The sequence below is a fragment of the Ursus maritimus genome, unplaced genomic scaffold (genome assembly GCF_017311325.1).
Source record: "Ursus maritimus isolate PB19 unplaced genomic scaffold, ASM1731132v1 scaffold_5, whole genome shotgun sequence".
Lineage (NCBI taxonomy): Eukaryota > Metazoa > Chordata > Mammalia > Carnivora > Ursidae > Ursus > Ursus maritimus.
In genome coordinates, this window is record NW_024426663.1 from 33894072 (window position 1) to 33917269 (window position 23198).

The following is a 23198-nucleotide window of genomic DNA, read 5'->3' on the forward strand; positions in this document are numbered from 1 at the left end:
GAAGAACTTAGCTGGGTGATTGAGCTCAGGAGCTCTCATGAGAGTGCCATCAGAACGTGGCATCCGAAGACTGGACTGGGCTGGACAATCCACTGCCAAAATGGTGCACTCACAGGGCTGTTAGAGGAGGCCTCAGTCTCTCTTCATGTGGCCCTTTCCACAGGTTACGTAAGTGTCTTAATCACATGACAGCTAGACTGCTTCCCCCAGAGCAAGCAATCTAACAGAGTGAATGAAGAAGAAATCTCAATGCCTTCTATGACCAGTCTTCTAAGTCCCTCCCCCGCACATCTGCCTTATTTTTTTTTTTTTAAGATTTTATTTATATGACAGAGAAAGAGAGACAGGGAGAGAGGGAACACAAGCAGGAGGAGTGGGAGAGGGAGAAGCAGCCTTTTCCGCTGAGTGGGGAGCCTGATGCTGGGCTCAATCCCAGGACCCTGGGATCATGACCTGAGCCGAAGGCAGACGCTTAAGGACTGAACCACCCAGGTGTCCCTGCCTTATTCTATTTTTAGAAACAAATCACTAAGTCTAAGTGATTAGATCTCAAAGGATGGAAAAATTGGGCCCCACCTTCTCTTAAAAAGAAGAGTATCAAAGACCCTATAGACATATTTTAAAGCCATCAAATTTAGGTTCCTTTCTCATATAAAATTTATTTTTTTTGTAGGATCTTAAAACAAACCATGTTTCATCTACTAATACTTCCCTAAAAATTTTAAAAGCAAACCACCATACCATCATCATCTCCCTCAAATTAATAATTCCTTACTATCTTTTAAAAACAATGTTTTCAGTTCTTAAAATCTTTTTGTAATGTTTTTTTATTATATTATGTTAGTCACCATACAGTACATCCCTGGCTTCTGATGTAAAGTTTGATGATTCATTAGTTGCGTTTAACACCCAGTGCACCATGCAATACGTGCCCTCCTTACTACCCATCACCAGTCTATCCCAATCCCCCACCCCCTCCCCTCTGAAGCCCTCAGTTTGTTTCTCAGAGTCCATAGTCTCTCATGCTTCATTCCCCCTTCTGGTTACCCCCCCTTTCAGTTCTTAAAATCTTAAAACCAAGAGATTCCAAATCAAAATTCAGATTTCTTATTTTTTAAAAATAATATGATCCAGTCACATGAGGCCTATGTTCTCACATGGTCACAAAACACTTTAGATGGGACGTGGACCCTTCAATTTGTCATGCTCCCTACCACACCCTCTTGTATTAGGCAGGGGGCACTGATTTATGGTTCATTTAATATTTGGGTTTATCACTGGTCTAGGCCCAAGGAGGTTGAAAGATGTGCCGATGGGGTGGAGGGAGGGAAAAGCCGACCACCAGTGTGAGTCAGGTCCCAGAAGATCAGGAAATGAGACAGGGTGTAGGTTTTCATAGGGTAGCAGCAACCTTGGGTCTTACCTATGTAGGGCTGTAGAGATGACAAGGATAACAAGAGATCTGGGCATTAGTCAACATGGTCTTGGAATATTTGGTGGATGGTCCTGTACAGAATTTGGCCCTGAGGACCTAGAGCCCCAAGCACGATCAGCCACCACTGAGGGGAACATGAATCACCCAGCATATATCAAGTTTCAGTGCTTTTCCTAGGACTATGAGAGTTATAACACAGGAAGAGAGCCATGAAAAATGATGAAGAATTGTTAAGCCAGCTTTATCATATTTAATTTAATTTATAAATACAAAGAGAGTTACTTCTTGTCCCTTGTGTGCCACAGCCACATGCAATTTTAGGGTGCCTGGAGAGAACCTGTAGGTGGAGAAAAAAACCTTTGTGACCACTCCGGAGGAAGACTGAAAGGATCAGCTCTACAGAATTGTGGCGATGAATACTGGAGGGAATGCTTGCCTATCTCTAGCAAAATAATGAACCCGCATTTTCTTTTTAACACAACTACTGCCATTCCTTAAATTAAAAACACCCATTTGCTTGTATCAGATTTCTGGAGCTCAGAATGCACTTTCCCATAGAAAGCACATGTTCCTTGGCAATTAAGTCCATAGGCCAGTCCATAAGACCCATTATATGCTGGAACTAAATCATAATGCAACCAATCTATCACATTTAACAGACTTCCTCAGAAAATTTCAGCCCGAATTCTAACATGGAAAACCTAGAGCACATTTTCCCCAACCCTAGTAGTTTAAACACTGAGTTATACTCCACCCATCAAACACCACTCCTTGGCCAGGTCTCATGCCACTAGTTTTCAGTAACAGCACTGGGTGTATGCTAGAGGAAAAGGAATTTTCTTGGGTAAATGTTAAGAAATTTAGTCATGAGGATACACCTTAGGCCAGTGACAGCGAGACAAGCAGACCAGAAGGCTGGGGTGGAGTAAGGCAGGCAGGTTCTCAGGTTTGGAGGCTGCGGAAATTGAGGATGAGGGTGGGGACATAGTAGAAGGTGTTGCCATTCAGGGTATGAATCCTTCATAAGTCAGCTGTTTGTGTGCCAGGCACTATCAATATTCATTTTCCCGCATCCTCTTGTCACACAGCATATCAGCATAGCTCTCAAATCTCATCATCCCATGACCTCTCTAGGCATTAACATGCCCACCTGCATCTCCTGATAAGCTCTTGCTGGTATGATCAAATCTAGACAAGACTTTTCAACTGTTCATCTGCTCCCACTCTTGCCCCTCTAAAACCCATTCTTTGCACAGTGACCAAAATAGGCTTTCTGAAATGCAAATCTGAAGATGTCATTCCCCTTTGTAAAATCTTCAATGATTTCCGATCCATCTTAGTATCAAGCCCAGAATCCAAACTTAGAACTACCGGGCTGCTCCCTGCATAAGTGGCCACCTCCCCATCTTTGTCTGGCACATACCTACTCAATCTTCGGGTCTCAATTTACATGTCATTTTCTTAGGAGGACCTTCCCTGACCTTTTGTCCAGATTTAGTATCCAAATTTAAGCTCTCCTAACTCCTCTATTTCCTCTTCAGAGCACTGACCACAACTGTAATTATTTACACATTCAGGTACAATCTGTTCAGTTTGTTTGATGTGTCTCTCCTCTATCAGGCAGTGGAATCAAGAAGCACATTAACCACATCTAGCACAGGGTCTTTTGGTCTGTAAGACATGCTCACTAAAGGACTGCAGAAGGAGCCTCTGCACCACACATTTTTACCTTTTATGTTATAAAGCATGTTACTCTCCAATTTGAAGGGCCATTCACTGAGATTTTACGATGTGACAGAAGTGTTTGTTTAGAGGGCAGGGCAAGTTTGAATCGGGGTTCTAGGCCAGAATTCCCTGGGTTTGAAATCTTACTCATCATGTGATGTTGGGGGAGTAGGAGAACTTCTCCATGCCTGTTTCCTCATCTATAAAAAAGAGGAGGGAAAAGACAGTAAGAACACCTACTTCATAGGGCAGTTGTGACGATGGAGTTATGACATGTAGCGTGTTTAGAACGGTGCCTTGTACTTGGTAAGTCTGTGAAAGATGTTAACTATTCTTCTTTACTCCTAACACTATGAAAACTAGGTATTATGTTATATTGTCCCTTGGCAAATAAGGAAACTAGAAGCATAAAAAAGACTTTCTTCAATAATGTGTTTAAATAAATCCTTCATACCATTTTTGCATGCTGAAAAAAAACTAAAAAGGAAGAAAGAAATGAATGTTCTCACGTTTTGAGAGTTGAGACGTGGAGGATGTTGGGGCTTGGCAAGATGAAGAGAATAAATCCAAGATACAAAGGAAGCGTGAAGGCACTTTCAGGCCCAGGACCAGGCCTTCTCTTTTTGCATTGATATGATGAAACTTAGCATGTCCATGAGAAGCGAGAGGGAGGAGAACAGATCGATTTTCTACAGAATGTGGAAGGGAGAGGCATTGTTGAAGGAGCCTGACTCAGAGTAGCATCTCCAGGCTGTAGGAGGAAGTCAGATCTCTGGCTCCCAAGTCCTTCCAAAGCTCCTCAGGAACTCTGCCAGTATCTCCAAGGGCATCACACCCTCAAACAGAATCCATCTGAATTAAAAAAAAAAAAAAAATTCTATGCCATGCATCTCATGTAAGAGGAAGCAAATGCCAAAAAACAAAAAACAAACAAACAAACAAAACAAAACAAAATCAAGCAAAAAGGTTGTGAATCACTAATGGACAATCGTCCTAGAGAGAGGTGATTCCTGTATCAGACTTTTTAAAAGACATCTGGCAGGGACAGGAATTCCTGGCAGCCCACTTATAAGGGTCCCAAACTAGAAACAACCCAAATGTCCATCTGTGATAGAGTGGATATATAAATTATGGTGTTGTCACAATACAAATACTCCCTAGAAACATGAATGAATGAACCACACCTGCACTCTACAATCTCACAAATACAATCTTGGGGCAATGAAACCCAATACAAAAACTACAATCTGATATCATCTGTTATGTAAATTCAAAACCAGGTAATTCACACCATATCAGGTGCGAGATGTCAGGATCATGTGACCCTTGAGGGGAGGTAGGGGAAGCAGTGGCTGGAGTACTACGGGTCAGGGGGGCTTCTGTTTCGGTTACTCAGATGTGTTCATTTTGTGAAAGTTCACTAACATACACTTATTTTTTGTGCACTGTTCTGACTTTATGTTATATTTCATTCCACCCTTCATTTCCTCATCCTCCATGATTGGGGTCATGTTAGTCCTGGGGTCAACAGACAGCCCTAGAGTTCTGGATAATCAGAAGCTCGAGGAATACCAAATAGGATTCTTCCGAACTGGGAATCCATTTTGAGTACAGCTCATTTCTGTTGTGCTGGTTCTGAGTCTCGAATCACTGCTTTGGCCTCACTGAATTTTACATCTTGGTTTTTCTTCTTGTCCTCTGATCCAGTCATAGGGTCTTGCAGTCCTCTTTCTACTCAATCTCCACAGTATCCAGTGCAATGTGGGGCTTAGCTGAGAGGTGAGTGCCTGAGCCATAGTCCATTTCTGCACATGTATTCCCTCAGTTGTCTGCAGCACACACATCCTTTCCCTTCACTTTCAGTCAAAATCCAAAGAAGCCGCGAGACAGCTGGGCACTAAGCTTCACCAGCTTGAGTGACCTGCTTAGAAATCTCTCCTGCAATACCTCATGGGAGGGACTCAGGAATTTCAGCTTCTAGACACCCGCTGGGTGATGTTCCAAGTATCACAGGATGACTCTTCATGTGATTGGCAGGGCAGGGAAGGAGGGAGAAGCCTTTCCTGTGAGCCTCCCAGGCTGGGTCACAACGAGGTACGTGAGTGGAACGGCCTGGCACGGGCACGGTTGAGAACTCTTTTTCAAAAACTGTGGCGGGCGTATCAAGACCTGTGCCGCTTCACGGTATTTTGAGAACATTCGAAATGGCCTTCTAGGTTTTCCAGGGGTGACGTGGCCAGATCCCGACTGGATGCCGCTCTGTCACATCAAAGCCCTGCGGCTCGGATGGCACATGGCCCCGGCCAGTCCAGCCTGTCTTTGGGCGGGTCAGCTGGCTCGCAGAAAACAACAGGCCTCAACGTGACAGTTCCCACATTCTGCAGACTTAAAAGGGAAATCCTCTGGCCTCTGACTGGGCTCCTGGGGCTCTGCCCTGGCCTTGCCTGAGGCCGCAGGAGGAAGAACAATAAGGAAAGGGGGCCTGTTGCTGTCACTGACTCTTCAGGTGATCACAGACATCTTCATTCCTGCCAGAGTTCTGAAGCCTGAGCTTCCTTGCTCCTCCAAGTCCCCTCACTGCCTCTGTTGACTGATGCCACAGAAACCTAGCCCAGACTCTGCCTACTTCTCCTCACTCACCCTCACCTCACCCCCACCTACTTCCACTTTCTAGTGCACATCCCGGCAGAGGGCTTCCTCACCCTCACAAGCATTCCAACGTTTGCCCCCAGTACTGCTACTCCTTTAAAAACATCCATACCTATCCCTTCTCTGCTCATTCTCTCCTGCTCTTCTTTTGCTTTCTTAGACTCTCACTGTGATTTTCCTTCCCATTTCTACAAAGGGAGGGTACAGAGGAAGGCCAGCAGGGGGCCGAGGGCCCTGGAGCTGACTCAGGAGACAGAGGAGCATTTTGGGTTTTGTCACTGATGTGTGTGACCCCGGGCAAGTGAGACAGACTCTTCTCTGGGTGTGAGTTTTCTCATGTGTCCATGGGGTTGGGGGACCCATACCAGAAATGCGTATGTTGTGCCAGAAGTGATGCCACGGGGAATGCAAGGAAGAGACTGTTCTGGCTCTTATAAACCTACTCAGTAACAGTCTCTTCATGTCCTCTTTGATATACACACACATATTCAGAGAGATGGATGGATGGATGGATGGATGGATGGATAGACAGACAGACAGATAAATTAATGGACGAAGAAAATTGTGGGTATAAAAGAGTAACCTTACTCAACCACTGAACCCAATAAAAGTCTTTCAGAGAGACTGAATCAGAATCTCTCTTTCCCTGAATTCGCTTTATTTGCTCCTTGTGTTCAGGTGTGATTCTCCACCCCGTTTTTTCACAATTGAGTGAAATAAGGAAGTACCTTAAAGCTGGTTTTTCTTCTGCTGCCACAAAGGTCCACATAACTGCTGGTTCCCGTTTGTGGTGAAAATGGTCTTAACCAGATGAATGAAAGGCACAAGATACACAACACAGTCAGAGCGCAACTACTCTAAACAGAGCTCACGCCGACCCACTGAACTGCCAAGCACCTCTCCCTTGTTAAAGGATATTCCTCCATGTCTTTGCTCCTTCTAGTCAGCCTCCCCTTCCCTTTGCAAAACCTGGCTGACTTATCTAAGACCTATGCTGCTTCACAGTATTTTGAAAACAAATGAGAAATCACCTTTCAGTTTTTCCAGAGATGACTAAATCCAACACGAGCTAACTATGTCCAATGGCAGTGTTGGCAAGTGGCTTTTTTTTTTTTTTCCTTTTTGAAAATACCGGCAAAGATGGAAGCTTGACTTGGTTGGCTGCACAGAGCTCAGGACCAGTGCATTAATCTGCTTTGTTCCTGGAAGAACTCTAAGCATCTAGAGTGAGGCTACAAAATTGCAGCAATGCTGGTGTTTCAAAGAGCCCAAGAAGAGCCAAATGCCCTGGCTGACCGGCACCCTGCCCAGCCTCACAGGCTGAGGTCTGCCTCAGTGAGCACAACAGACCAACTACTCCTTCACTCAGAAGCAACATGAAATGATTTGTTCCCTTTTGGCTGATCAGTTCTGCAAACCAGATACCAGAGGCTACAAGCTCAGGAGAGCCTGCCTTTCTGGAACACCATTTGTTTGGACAGGCCAAGCCAGTAAGGCTTTTCATCTCTCTAAACCTCTTGGGGTGGGGGGAGCATATGTGAGGAATTCCTTTTTTCAAAGATTTTTTTTTTTTTTTTTGCCCCTTCCAACATTTTGTTTAAGAGAAAATGAGATGTCTATCTTCTGTTTCCTTTTTTTTTTTCAGGAAAGCAAAGGGTTGTTGACTTCCTCCCTCTCCCCTCCCTTCCTTCCTTCTTCCCGAAGGTACTCATCTGAGAAAAAGAGAACGAAGTATTGTTCCTGTTCTCTTTCTTAAGTCATTTGAAACATTGTCCCTGCGAGTTCTTTAAGTTCCCTGCAATCTGTACACAAGAGAAAGAGGGAGAGAGAGAGGGAGAGAGACAGAGAGAGCAAGGGATCAGGTAAAGCACTGGGGCTGCTGCAGCCATCCACACTCAGGAGCTGGTAAGTTCCCCATGCAATCATTTCTACTTCCATTTCAATGTCCCTGGGATGGATATTGCCGTGGGCACCTCCAACAGAAAATACCTTGCTGGGTATAATCCTTAATCCGAGGGTATGACTGATGGATGGCCCAGGATTTAAGCTTATACTTTTTTTTTTAAGAGAATACTGATGCTTTATAGTGCTGAGGCTGGCAGACCTGGACATAAAATTGCACTGGGGCTAAGGAGGACGGTGTGTTAAATCTGATTTTTGGTACAGATAGCGTGGCTGGGTTAACCAGGAGCCACTGGAGTGTGTGATGTGTCTTACTAGAGAATTCAGTTGTCCTCAGTGCTATGTCCAGGGAAACTTAGGAGAGTGTCTGCTAAGAACTGTGGTTTGCTCTAGGGCTTTTGTACTTGTTGTCTAGATTGAGGGTGGCCTTCTCTTGTTCTTTTCTTTCCATTCAAGACCCCCCCCCCAAAAAAAAAGCATGTTAAGTTATAGCTGTTATTCTGCATCACTGAGGCTGGAAGAAAAAGAAAAGAATGTCACTGTGAATTGTACTGCATGCTTATGTATTCATGTTCCATATATGGATTGAGTGTAAATTTATTATCTATCGTCAATGGACGATGTCATCTGCCACACAAAAGAAGGCAAAGATTTTGGGGCATATAGCTTAAGTTTTGAAAAACAACATGTGGCTAGAATAGGATTAAGATAGATCTCTTCTGGCAGTAGGAGCGAAAAACTAAGCTACAGACGCACTTGAAAAATACTCAACCAGCACCTGGTTTTCCAAGCACCAAATAGAACAAACTGGCAAAGCTTATACAGACAGCTAGTTTTTAAAAGTCTAACTTGCTTCAATTAAACTTGTCAGAAAGGATAATGTTACCAAGAACTCATCATGGCAAGCCACGAGGGAGCCAAGAGCACACTGTCAAAAATAGGCCAGCAAGGTCACTCAGAAAGACTATGTATAATTACTAATAATAACCATTTAATTCAGAGAGGTGTTGACTGAGTGAAAGACAAAGATCACGCAGTTTTTTAAATATTCATTTCTATAAAACTTAGGGAACGAAGTAACCTAGCAAGTGAAAAGTATGATAAAAACACCCAGTCTCTCCTTTATAAATTAATTTGGCCAGACTGCGTATGAACCACAATCAAGTAATTAATCTTTACTCAACACTGAGCCATCATCTTACTAAGACTGAGAAAATATGCTGCCACCAGGCTGTAATGTATGTTTTGTTCCATTAGTCAGATATCTTTTTTTCTTCTCCTTTTTTCAAGAGGCTTTCCTTATGAGCACTGTAAAATGAGCAATGTCAGAGAGGTGTGATAAGCGTTTGCCCGCTTGAGGATGCAAAATTATTCTGATAACACTTGAAAGGGGTTTTCAGCCACCCCATTTCATAGATCTTCAGGTTAAAAGATAGCCAGGACTGACTGACCCGGGCATTCTGCATCTTTTATCAGCAGCTGTGACCCCAGTAGAAAACTCTGGTTTGCGATCTTGACTTGCTTCTTTCGGTTTCGTTTTTTCTTGATAACATATTTAATTTTGCGCTTAATTAAAACAACATCAGAGAATGCTCTATAGCTTTGGTTATTGAATAAAAGCATCAGATGCAATACAGTATGAAAAAAATGACAGCAGAGTCACACTCTCTAAAGATAAGTAAGGCAAAAGGTGGGTATCGTGCCAATGGTGCAGAAAACAGCCACACTTCTAGCATGCTCCTTCACTGTGGCCCGAGATTAAGGAGCTCAGGATATGTTCTCTTCTTTAGGAGAAAAAATGCATATTATTTCCGTTTAAGTTGTTAAGTCATTGCAATGAGCATATTTATTTGATGTTGTGGGAAAATATTCAACTACATAAAGAAAAAAGCCATTGACTCATTTAGTCTAGTTCCTACCACTCTGTCTCCACTCAATTCCAAGGAGTTGGCATTTGTGGAAACTTCCACTGTGTGATTCTTCTTTGGGGTCATCAGAGGCGCTTTTGTGATATCATCAGGGGAACTCCAGCTTGGAATGATTCAGAATTTGATGCAAAGGAGATTTCTTTAATTAATTTGGGCCAAAACCGTACATCTAATTACAAACTTGTTGAATAAATGTTAAATTATGTTAGGATGCGTCCTGTAAGTCTTCGTGCGGCAATGTGAATCAAATTAGACCATTAAAAACACAGACTTTGTTGTCTTACAAATTTGGGTTTGAATTCCAGCTTTGTCATTTGCTGACTATGGGCCTTAGGACAGGTTGTTCACCCCCCAAGCCTCAGTTTCCTCAAGTGTAAACCTGCACGTAATAGATTTGTGAGGATTAAATAAGATTACGTATGTAACACAATTAACTGTGGCAATTATGGACAATGCCTGGCAAGTAGCAGGAGTCAATCAATATCAGCTGTTATTTTTCTTTAAGTCGTATATTACTTAAGGGTATTGTATTTTTTTTAATGTGGAGAATAGACTATATCTTCCTTAATTTGTGTCATTATCTTTGGTCAATACTACACCAAGGGTCTATCAGAACAAATAGCTATTACTCCTCATACCCTTAGAGTTGGGCACACATTTAGTGAAGGTATCCTGAACCCCAAATTCTTGTAAAATAAAGGAGGGTAGAGCTGAATGTTTTGATGTTCATCTCTGCTCAGGGCAGAAACACCAGAGTTAGCCTCATTAAAATGCCAGCTGTGTTCAACAGAGCTCAGTGCAGGGGAAAGGTTGCCTTGGAATAAAGGTTTTCAGCTTAGATGAGTGTTCGGAGAGACTGCAATCACACTGTAGATGTTCCATTCTCCCTTTCACCTACTTCCCCAAACTGTTGAGTTCTGTGTCGTTGGTGACCTTTTCCCTGGCCATGGAGGGCTGGAGACACGTTTTTTGGAGACCATCGTGGCAGTTCCATGACTCAGCCACAGAGAAAGGACTTGAAATGACATGTCTCCTTACTGAGGGCGGCACACTCGGTGATCTCTCCCCCTAAACATTTTCATAAAGAGCCACTTAACTTCACATGGATAATAAGAACACCATTATCACCATAGTGTATGTGTGCGGCTGGAGGTGGGTGGGTGGGGGGTGTGGTTCATCCAACTGCTATTTTTCTCTCCCTCTAAACTTTAAAACGTACATGCTGATTAATTTGTCAAGTAATAATGATACTTCAGCTTAGGTCTTGGTTAAACTTCCCTCTCTACTTTCCCGAAGAAAACGTACAACCACAACAACAACCAGAAATCTGTCACTAATAATGCGAAACTTTGAGGTTCTTGGTTGGAATAAGAGTTTCTGATACCATAAAGACTTGTTTGAGCAACTTAATCTTTGGAGAGCAAGTTGACGTTGGGTTGTTCTGTGCTAATGTGCAAAAGGTGTCTTCTAATGTGGCTCATGCAGTCGGACAAACAGCAGATTAGGAGTCAGAACACTGGTTCTGCTCTTGTCTGACCCCACCATTCCCTCTATGTGTAACCTGGAGGGTTTCTTTACTTGCTTGGACCTCAGTTTTCTTATCTACAAAATGATGGAGTCAGAGCAAATCCGTAATTCTCAGCGCGGTCTGCGTGTGTTCAGTGTGAATCAGAATTCACCTGGGGGCTTGTTTACATCTTCTCCCCCGCCACTGCACTGCATGATCTATGAGATTCTGATACTGACATCCTATGAGTCTCTAAACAAACGGTGTCTTGTTCTGTTTTCCTCAGGATTGCATTGACACTAAATAAAAATGTATGTTTTAAGAACCATGCTTTTAAGTGGAATTCCTATTCAGCACTGGATATCCTCTCTAGAAATTAGTTTTGAATTTATCAATTGTTATTCTAGAAGCTGTTAGTATTATAAAGTGAGATATATGCTAGCCAAACAATCTGATGAGACTAATTTGTGTTCTATACCATACATGAATCATAAAAAGAGCAATTACTTAGATGTATAAATACTGTAATGCTGTGTGCCTATAGCACTTTTTGATTTATGCATTCCTATATTGTTTTCATCTTACAGTGAACATGCATTATTAATTTAGTCAAGAAAAACAGACACTAAATTTTTCTATTCAAGTTTTAAAAATTATTGCTAGATTCAACCTCATAAACTTTTTGTTTTGTTTTTACACTTTTACAGTGTGTGCTTGCTGAGCCTATTTTAGACATCAGATCCTCGTCCCTAAGTTAATGGTGACATGGAAAGGCAAAAGAATGATAATGCTGTTTGAAAAACCAGCACTCACAAGCCATGTTACATCTCCTTTAATTATAAGAAAAACTGCAACTTAAAGAAAAAATTGTTCTGATTTCCCTGATTTTGTTTCTACCTAAATCACTCAATTTTTTTCTCATACATTTATACCTAATTAAGTAGAGCAGCAATGGACACAGGTCTCCATCTGATAGGAGCAGAGAGACAACAAGTGTTTTGATGGGCACTCTTAGAAACAGTTAGCCTAATAATGGCTGCTCACTTTTGACCATTCAAAAACCAAATACTTTTAGATAAAAACAAAGACATTTAGATAAAAGGATAAGAACATGTCTTCATCAGGAGATATGTGTAATATATGAGTTCACCAGAAAATAGGCACCATGACGACAGGGACCTCATTTGTTCACTGCTGTGTGCTCAGGGTCTAGAATAGCACATGGTATATAACAGATGCACAATAAATATTTGTGGAATAGATAATATGTAAGTGGGCTGAGGAGTGAAATATGCTATCTTAATATAAAGCCAATTGCAGTAGTTAGTAAGTAAAAAAAGTTAGTCAAACTTTTTTAGGGTCTAGACAATGGCAAACTGCCAGCTTGACATATTTATTCCCCGCCTGAATTGACTGCAATTATAGCTTATTCCACCATGATATGCGTGGGGCTGCTACATTTATGTATATTAATGTGTCATCTTGGCAAGGACCCCACCTACTCGCTCGTGGGAGATAAACATTTATCAGATCCACAAAGAAGACTGTTGGTTGCATTTTATTTTCCATTTGTTTTCTGGGCAGATGATGGGTTAGCAAATTGTTTTTGGAGAAAGAGAGAGAGAGGTCATTTGTTTTTCCTTGGCTAAAAGAGCTGTGGGCCAGAATTCAGCTTTGTAGGAAATGCTCAGTGCTCTCTGTTTTTTTATAGGGAGGGTTGTAAATTCAAGTAAAGGGATGCCACTCAGGCTGAGTTTACACAAACATGAAGGGGTGAATTCAGGGAGGGAAATGTGACATCCTTGTGGTGTACAACACCCTTTCCTTTATGTAAGTAGTAGGCAGTAGAGACAATCAAATGAACAAATACTGCATTGAGGCAGTTCTGCACTTATTTGGCCAATTTAAAGCGGTAAATACAATATAAATATAATACAACAAGGGGCCCATGGGGGTCCAAGGTTATTTGTAGTGGAAACTGAAAAAGCTCTTTCTGTTCACATTGATAAAGCCAAGTACCAGAGCACACAAAGGCAATTTTGACCCATTCTCCTATTTTCCTATGTTATGGCCTCACTTGGACCTCATTCCATGATGGCAACTGGTATGAAATGGGAGAAAGAGGCCCCCAAGAGCACTACTACCACCACCAATAGCAACATTTATGGAGGGGTCATTTCCAAGTTTGGGGCCTGCCAAGAACTATATATACATCATTTCACCTAACCTTCCCATTCTAAGAAGTAAGTGCTTTCTTGCTCTCATTTCAGAAATGAAGGAAGACAACCACCTTGTTTAACAGATAAACTAGAGAAAGTAAGTGATTTACTTAAGGTCACTGAATTGATGTTGCTTGTGTTGGGTTTCTCATTAAGAAGAAAATGTTATCTGAGGCTAATAATATTTTTAAAAAATTAGGTATCCCTTCAGGTAGTGTTCCTCAACTGTAGTCCCAGAACCAACAGCATGGCAACACCTAGGAGTCTGTTAGAAAAGCACAAACTCTAGTTCCATCCCAGACCTCCTTGAATCAGAATCAGTATCTTAACATGATCTCCATATGATTAAGGTGCACATTCAAGTCTGAGCAGCACTACTTTAGGGTTTGACCTGTTGTGTATAGAGTGATTTCAGAATGTGGGTTCCTGTTCAAAAGAGTTACAGAGCCTTTTGTTGACTTTGACCTTACCCAAGATAACATAACCCCTCTTGGAGAGTGGTTACAGTGGTTATTACATAAGTCTTGAGTCTATTCAGCTCTGAGCAACATTAGGCATGATTTTTATGGTCTCACTAAGCAGGTCAACTCCACACCAAAGGACCCAGATAATCTCAGAGAGAAAAGGTCTGGGGTATTGTTTTTCAAGTGTGTTCTGAACACCAAACATCAGAATCACCTGGGGCAGATTTCTAGGCCTTCCCCAGATCTAATGAAGCTGGGGAGGGGGCCAAATGTCTGCCTATTCCATAAGCTGCTAGCTCAGGGTAAGGAAGTCCCAACAGGGGTAGTGACAAGTATTTGGGGTGACATCAGCTCCAAAAGACATTCAGCTTTTCAGCAGCTTGAAAAAAATATTAAAGCAACCACACAAGAGAGAATAAATTAAGAGTCCTTCCAGGAAGAAGAGGTACTCTACCAGCTTCTTCCGTTGACTGCTGGAGAATGGGGACAAGAAACCCTGCTACCTGCCTTGAGTCTGCCTCAGGGAAAAAGGTGGGGGCCTCTGGGGTCTCCAACATCACTGCCAAGGAGCAAATGCCAACACATACACCTCACTCTTCCCAGTTAGAAAACTTCATGGAAAGAATCCTTAAAGTTTCCTTTTCATTGGGACTCACCGTTCTGTCTTGGAACAGAAATCAAGAGGGGGTATTGTTGGAGGGGTGGGGAAAGGAAGCAGGGCCGGAAGAGAGTGAGGGAGAGGACCGGAATAGCCTCTGGTTTGCTTCATCCAGGCCTCTGCCTGGATGGAGATGGTGGCTTCTCCCCCTTAATCAAGGCCCTCTGGCCTTCTTCCACAGGAAGTGCAGGGAGACGCAGAACTTCACGTTTTCAACTCTGTTTTATGGAACACCCACTGCAATACACCACCACTTTGTTTCTTGCTGTTTTTCTAGTTCAGGCAGTTTTCTTCCCCACAACACAGTGGATCCTTCCTCCCCCAGCCCCCACTCTACAGGATTTTTTTGGTCAAGAAAGAAAAAGAGAGATCTTCCAGCATTATCCTAAAAATATGTATATATATACTGAACGCTTTTAAGGTGCTCATGAGAACTGTACTTAATCCATCAAGATGGGGTTCCTGAAACACTAGACCTTGAACTTTTAGGGTGAGGAACATTAAAAAAGTTTCACACAGTTACTCATAGGTATGTGTGGAATTCCTCCTCCTACCAGGTTTTTCTAGAAAGGTGAGTAAGGAGGGACTATTCTTTCTTGATGCTCAGGAGACATCCAGTAATGCAGCAAGCAAGCCAGTGGCTCCTCCAACTTCGTCCACAGTGCTCCTGCCACCCAGTCCCATCTTGGCACAGTGACCCATCTCTGGCTCTGTCTAGGTCCCCAAGGGTAGAGTTCTTATCTCCTGACAGCAGCCCAGGCCCTGGATCTGAGCACGCATGCTGGAGAGAAGGAGTGGAGAGCCCAGTTTGGGGAAAAGAAGGTATAGCCCAGTACTACATCATTTTGAAGAAGGCAATCCTATCTAGGATGTCTTCACAAACTCCAAGGGCTCAGACCTCCCAGTCTTTACAATGGCTTACACTGGCTCCTTTGTGCTCCTTCTGACCCTCCGAGGAGAGGAATTTTGGCATGACATATTAATCCGTGAAGCTGGGAAGTATCTTGAACTATGAGCAAATACTACCCCAGAATGATTAGGACATAAAGTGACAGACTTATTTGTTTTTCAACCACTATGGATTTGGGGGGGAGGGGGATTTGGTTTACTTAATAAAGTGCTATTTCTTCTGTTTATGGCACATGAGCATCACACACGTGTATAAACACACACACACACACACACACACACACACACACACACACACAGATACACAGCCTATCCAAAACCATTGGTTGTTCTAGAAGGAAACCATGGATTAGCACCAAATTATTTATTTGACTCAAAAATGTAGTATCTGCTTATTAATCACCTATACTTCCAAACAGACTTACTATCCTAATTATATTTTCTTTAGGGATATTAAAAAGAGTTTGAGTTTTGTTAGCTAGTGACAGCAGGATAGAAGGTGAGAAAGGACTTAAGTGTTACTGCAAGCAATTCATAAAGGCTTTCATGCACTAACTGTCATTTTGAAAATATAAGTAACACAGGACAGGAGTCAGAGAATAGAGGGTTGAGTGTGCTTATTCACACGCGAATAGATGGCAGATCAGTAACCCGGATGCATATGGAAATTCAGTATCTGACAAAAACAGCATTGCACATCAGAGGGGAATGCCGGATCATGTAATGAATGATGTTAGGGCCACTCAGTAGCTATTTGGGGGAAAAACTTACATCCCCACTTTATTTCTTGAATTAAAATAAATACCAAATACAGGAAAAATTGAAAAGATTAAAAATAAGAACATACAAAATAAGAAAAAAATGAGAGATTCTTTTTTTGAATCTCAGAGTAGGGAACATCTTTCTGGTTTTACCAAGAAGCCTTAGCATTTATTATACATTTTATTACTTAAAGGGCTTCTACAGGGCCAAAACTAAATTAATAAGGTCCAAAGACAAACACAAAACTAGGGGAAACATATATAATGTGTATCACAAGGAACTTAATATCACAAGAAATGGGCAAATGACATGAACTACATTTCACATAAAATGAAACATAGTTGGCTCTAAAATTTATAAATAAAAGATACTTATCCTACTTAATAAGCAAATACAAATTAAAACCATGAGATACTATTTTTTACCTACTTAATGAAACAAAAGATGAAACATTTGTTAGCATATTTGTTTCTGGGGATCTGGAGAGTATTGTCATGCATCTGGTGCAAGAGTGGACTAGCAAAACTTACTATAGCGAGAAATTTGTTAATGTCCATCAAAACGTAAAACTGACTTCTCTTGGAATTAACCCTACAATATACTTACAAGATGCAAAAAGACATCCCACAATGCAATATATTTACCACAGCATTATTTGAAATAGGAAGAAAAGATTGTAAGTAGCATAATTATCCATTAATAAGGGACTGATCAAATTAAGCACGGTACGGCTCTAGAATGGAGCATTATGCAGCCCTAAAAAAGAATGAATAGAATAAAGTCCAGGAATGGACTCTAGGCATATGGTCAACTGTGACAAAGGTGTAAAGGTAATGCAATGAGGGAAAGACAATCTTTGAAACAAATGGCACTGGAACGACTGAGTATCTATATGCAAAAGGAAACCCGACCTTAGCCTCTTACTTCACACCATACACATGCATTAACTTAGAGCAGACTTAAATGTAAGAGTTAAAATTATAAAATTTTTAAAAGAAAACTTAGGAGAAAACTTTGTAACTGTGGTTAGCCAATGAATTCTTAGTTATGACACAAAATGCACAGACAATACATGAAAAAATTGATACACTGGACATTGTAAAAATTAAAAACTTATGTTGTTCAAAAAAAAAGGACACTATTAGAAAAATAAAAAGATAAGCCATAAACAGGAGAAAATATTTGCAAAACAGAGCTGATAAAGCACTTGTTTCCAGAAAATATAAAGAACGCTCAACAACTCAAGAATAGCACAAACAACCCAGTTAAAACCTGGGCAAAAATTTTGAATAGATACTGAACCACAGAAGATACACAAATGGCAAATAAGCACATGAAAAAATATGTAATATCAATAAAGAAAATGCAAATTAAAAGCATGATGAAATATAACTGCATATCCAGTAGAATGCCCCAAACCAAGACTGAAAATATCAATGTTCTTGAGGATGTGCAGAAACTAGAGCTCTAATACATCGTCAGTGGGAATGGGATAGGGTGCTGCCACTTTGGGAAACAGTTAAATATACACTTACCATGCAACCCAGCAATTCTACTTCTAGGTAACTACCCCCTAATAATGAAATCAAATATCCATTTAAAGACTCATGCACAAATGTTCACAGCACCATTATTCATCATTGCCCTAAACTGGAAACAATTTGAAGGTCAATCAACTGGTGAGTAGAGAAACAAAAGGGGGTAGATCTGTGCAATGGGATACCACCCAGCCATGAAAAGGGACTACTGTTCTATGCAATAACGTGGTGAATCTCAAAAACACCTTGCTAGGAAAAGAAGCCCGACACAACAGTATTTAAGGAGCCAGGTATATACAGATATTGAATGATTTCATTTATTTGAAATTTTGAAAACCAAAAAAACTAGAGAGATGAAAAGTAGCTGGGTAGCTGCCTGGGGCTAGAAGTAGTAGCTGGAAGTGACTGCAAATGAGCATAATGGAACTTTCTGGGAGTAATGAAATTATTCCAAAAGTGGGTTTTGGTAATGATTGTACAACTATATAAATTACCTAAAACTCATCACATTGACACTTAGAAATGTATGAATTTTATATAATGTAAATTATATCTCAATAAAGTTGTCAAATTTGTGAATGAAAAAAAGTGAGGAAGTTCTATATGTTGTAATAATGGAGCAACCCCCAACCTGTATAGTTAAGGGAAAAAAGCAAGATTCTGCCAGTCTACATAATGTTATCATTTTTGGGTAAAAAACAAAACAAAACAAAAGTATATTTTTTGGTATGCAGAGAATATCTCTAAAAGGATACAATACACCTGCTAAGAGAATTTGCCTCTGGGAACAAAAGAGAAGAACATAGGGGATGAGAAGGAAAAATAAAATAAGAGGAAAACAGAGAGGGAAGCAAACCATAAGAGACTCTAAACTCCAGGTAACAAACTGAGGGTTGCTGGAGGGGTGGGAGCGGGGGAGGGGTAAATGGGTGATGGGCATCAGAAGGGCACGTGATGTAATGAGCACTGGGTGTTATACGCAACTGATGAATCACTGACCTCTACCTCTGAAACTAATAATACAGTATATCTTAATTAAATTTAAATAAATAAATAAATTTAAACTTGAAAAAAGAAAAGAATTTGCCTTTGGGCAATCTGAGTGTGATGGCTGGCGTAGGGGAAGGGGTGTAAAGGAAACATTTTCACTGAATATTCTTTTGTACTCAAAACAAATGAGAGGAGAGAGGGGGAGAGAGAGGGGGTTCTGAGTCTCACACCAGCTCCGTGACTGTGGCCAACTGTTTGAGCCCAAATGAAGGGGTTGGACCAGTTGCTCTCTAAGGATGGTTCTGACTTCACGTTCCATACTCTGAGAATTTCTTTAGGGATGATCATGTGACATCTGTCTACCTTCCCGTTGTCTTTCCCCTGCCAGCATGTCACCGACTACCACAGAGAAAGCCACAACCCAAGGCTTAGTTCTTTCTCACTCAGGAGCGTCTCAGTGTATCAGGTCCACATCGTCTTGGCACCATGTAAAATATGGTTGTCAACCAGGGTGACAAGGCATCCCAGCAAGCAGATATGTCGGGAAGGAGTGACAAGACAATACAGAGGAGTGCTCACAACTCACATCCCAGGGGCAGCTGCTTGAAATCAAGCTCCAGCCCTCTTGCCTGCTAGCAGTGTGATAATGAACACATGGGTAGTTCTAATTTCTTCATCTGCATGATAGGTAGAAAACAGCACCCCTCTCTTAAGGTTTACTGTGGGGATTAAGAGTGATAATTCATGTAATTCTTAGCACAGTGCCTGCCTCATAGTAATATTCAGTAAATGTTAGCCCTTCTAATTATTAATCTGAACTCCACTGCTCATAGGACCCACTTTCCCTGCAGTGGAGGAAAGAGAGGCAGCTAGGTTATCAAGCTGTGTACTCACTAATGTCATGAACTGGGAGTTTGGGGGTGATAGAAGGCTTGTTTTCTTAATCCAAGAACCCAAATGGAGATACTGGAGTCATTTCTGCTGCCCCCAAGCCAATATCACTGAGGGAAACTTTTAAGCTTTCATCCCTGGAGTCGATTATATCCTGAGCATGTGATGAATGCAAGCTGCAAAATCGTGAGACTGTGACATCAGGCTGGGGGTCGAGCCTGTTAAGTTAAAGAGAAAGTTTCAATATGTATGACAAAAGTGCCTTAAATTACATTTGGATCCAAATATCGTCAAATATTAATATTAGGGCCATTGTATAACCTCCTGGCCACGGCAGCCAATCAATACATGTGAGTTGCAGCTTCAAAGCTGCAAATTAAACCAAACCTCTTCCATCACCGTGATGTGTATAGGCTCATGGTCCCCAACTTCAGTCTCAGCGCCGCACAGCAAGGGAGGTATCTAAACCCGGACAACCTGGGGTCCCTGTAACTTCAAGGGTCTCAGCCACAGATAGCAGCCCGACCCTAACAACAACAAATTGATAGCTTTCAAGTGAATTAAATTTCCCCTGTATGTAAGGTGACAGTGAACCCCTTTTGCATACACTTCCTGCCTTACACATTATGTCACATTCTAGAACTAGGTTCCAGAAGGCATAGTTTATTTCAGTGCGTTGCCCGGCTCACTAACTCTCTCATGTGTTTCCATTCTCTCTAACTGCATCGGAACTATATTTGTTAGGGACTGTGTTTTTAAACATTTTGTCTCCTCAAGAACAAGAGCCCTCCAAACTCCTGCTGGCTTCACGTTAATTCTGAGATCCTCTGGAAAAGCTTTTATTATCTATTATACCACTTTAGAGATGAGAAAACCGAGGCTCAGGGAGGAAGAACAACTGGCTGAAGTGATACAGCTCTGTGGACCTCCGGGGATCAGGGGACCCAGTTTAAGGAGGCAGGGTATTTGTATTTAGATGTCAAGCGCTTAATGTTTGCATGCAGACTAAACAATGTTGTGAATGTATATGTACCTCTGCTTTTCAAATCTAATTATATTAGGGTAATTAATAAAATATAAATTAATTTGAAGAGGTTGCTGAACTCAAAGAGCTTTGGGTTATTTCATATTTTTTCTAACTTACTGGGGATTTGGAAAATGGGTTTATTTTTATAATTTGCAATGGGAGTCCTCATGCTGAGAAGCCTGGGAATCACTGCAGGAGATCAAAACTGGGATTCACTAATAAAATGCAGGGAGGTACTTGGAATAAACTAGGTCTTTGGTAGCAATGAGCTTTTCCATTCTTAAACTGCTACCTAGAGTCAGTTTGTATATTTGATAGAAGTCTAGAAAGTGTCTGGAAGTATGTGTCATTACTGTTTAATTTCTTCATCTAACAACTGTCTTCAAGAAAAAGTCCTGGTTCCTTTCCTTTTTATCTCTGTGACCTCGGGCAATTTACTTAACCTATTCAGGTCCTAGTTTCCTCGTTGGTAAGACGAGAAAAAGAATAGTACCTACCTCACACAACGCTGGGACAGTCACATGAGTTAACGCATGTGATGTCTTTCACACATTCTGGACACATAGCACACACTCAGCAAATATTACGGTTGTGTTAGGCACCACTTGCCACTGTTTTTGACACATAGTTGGGACTTGACAGATATTTCTGGAATGAACAACAAGTAATTGAAAATGTGAATTCGGAAGAGAGGGCAATTCTAGATATGTGATTCCTCATCTACATTTCCTTCATCACAGGCAGGTAGTTAGGAGAGCTGCTTTTGTGTAGAATGCTCTGGTGAGGAGTTTTTGCTTCCGTGAGCTCAAGCTAGCGAGATGATGATGCCTCATCTAGTCTGGTCCCTCAGACTTTACAAGTCTCTCAACTTTATGTGTCAGATGCATCAAGACATGTGTGGAAGGGATCAGGCAGAACGAGCCGGGCTTGAAACCGAAGTATAGGCTATATTCTTCTTTAAAAACTGTAAGAGGAAACAAGACCAGTAGACCTTCTAGATAGGAGAGAAGCAATGCTTTCTTACCACAAACCAAAATGCTGAGGACCACAGTTATAAGAGGGTCAAAGGAAGTCAGAATGAACTTTCATAGCAGGCTCAATGTTTATCTAGCTTAAAATTTCACTTCCAGATTATCCCATGGATAGTTATTTGGCTTTATTACATAAATAATCTTTGAGACTAACAGAAAGAGGGTTTTGTTTCTGTTTTAGTGTTTGCAAAGCGAAGTGTTGAAGGTAGGGCTAAAGCACCTGTTGCTAGACTTTAAAAGATGGGCTGCCCTGAGTTTCAGTGCTGGCTGACATAGCTTTCTTTTCTTTTTCTTTCTTTTTTTTTTTTAGAAGCAGTGGGGAAGGGCAGAGGGAGAGAGAGAGAATCTTAGGCAGGCTCCATGCCCAGTGCGGAGCCCAAAGCAGGTCTCAATCTCACAACTCTGAGATCATAACCTGAGCCGAAATCAAGAGTTGAACACTTAACTGACTGAGCCACCCAGGCGCCCCTGACATACTGCTTTTTAACTTAAGTCTCAGGCAGATGGGCCAATGAAGAGACTATCACCTTTTCAAAATTGGCTGCTTTTTTTTTTTAAGATCAGCCAGTAATAATCCTAGCAGATACCACTCCATGGCTGTCCCATGTGGGTGAGGATTTGGGCTGGTGCCATGGACACTAAAGTGAATAAAATCCAGTTGGAGCCTTTCAGAAGTTGCCAGTAAATTAATGGTTTACTAAATGGAGATGAATGCTTCCCTGTCACCTCCATCCATGAGCCCTGTTTCTGCCCACCGGGACCACACACAACAAATTCAGTCTTTCAAGTATCAGCTCTTTGAAGTATGTAAACCTACGTCATCAAGCCCCAGGCCTCCGACACACCTCCTTCATACCCCGCAGGTCCCTTCAGCCACCTCGATAAGGTGTGGCTCTAGGACTCCCCAGTAGCAGGTTGCACACCTCAGCAAACTCCAGTTTGTCCCCGTCCCTCATGTTTGACCCAGAATGTTCCCTTCCCCCATTCCAGTGGTCTGGTCAATAACCAATAGACTGGCCTCCTGGAGGCCCATTTTTAGGGCCAAAGCAACTTGCTGGGATTCTCTCTCAGAAGGTGCAGATGAAGGAGCCTGGAGTAAAAATCAAGGAACTTGAAATGAGAATTACTTATTTGCCTTATTATTTTTCTAGGTCCCAGCCCTCATCTTGTCTTAGGTCTTCTTCCTTCCTCTTTACAACTATGAGAATATCTTCTTACCAGCGCTGTTAGGAAACCCAAATACTAGTAAAGGGTAAAGGGTAGTTACTATTTGAGTGCCTTTTTTTAATATCAAGTGGTTTATATTCCTTATTTTATGAGATCTCCTAATAACCCTGTGAGGTGGGTTATTTATTTTTTTTAATCACGATTTTCCAACTGAGGAAACTGGGACACAGCGATTAAGAACCTTGTCACAGATGATAAGTGGAAGACCTAAAATTCAAGCCCTGGGCTTCCTGACCTCAAGTGTATGCTCCTTGTCATATATTGTTCAGCTTCTCTGTGACATAACACACTTGAACCTTCTTATACTTTACCTTGCCACATTGGGTGCTCAGTAAG

General features: G+C 41.6%; 1 protein-coding gene and 1 long non-coding RNA gene across 4 annotated transcripts in view; one reads left to right on the top strand and one right to left on the bottom strand.

Annotated features, from left to right (window-relative positions):
• Positions 1 to 1559: 1559 nt before the first annotated feature.
• The window catches only part of LOC103663585, a 114285-nt gene continuing 92646 nt past the window's right edge, over positions 1560 to 23198 (bottom strand). For both annotated transcript variants that reach the window (XR_005832474.1, XR_005832473.1), the window contains exon 4: positions 1560 to 4012. This is a non-coding gene — a long non-coding RNA (uncharacterized LOC103663585). The remainder of the gene's footprint in view (positions 4013 to 23198) is intronic.
• The window catches only part of ZNF366 (zinc finger protein 366), a 77616-nt gene continuing 61865 nt past the window's right edge, over positions 7448 to 23198 (top strand). For both annotated transcript variants that reach the window (XM_040622194.1, XM_008691311.2), the window contains exon 1: positions 7448 to 7714. The gene's annotated coding sequence lies outside the window, so the exon portion shown is untranslated. The remainder of the gene's footprint in view (positions 7715 to 23198) is intronic.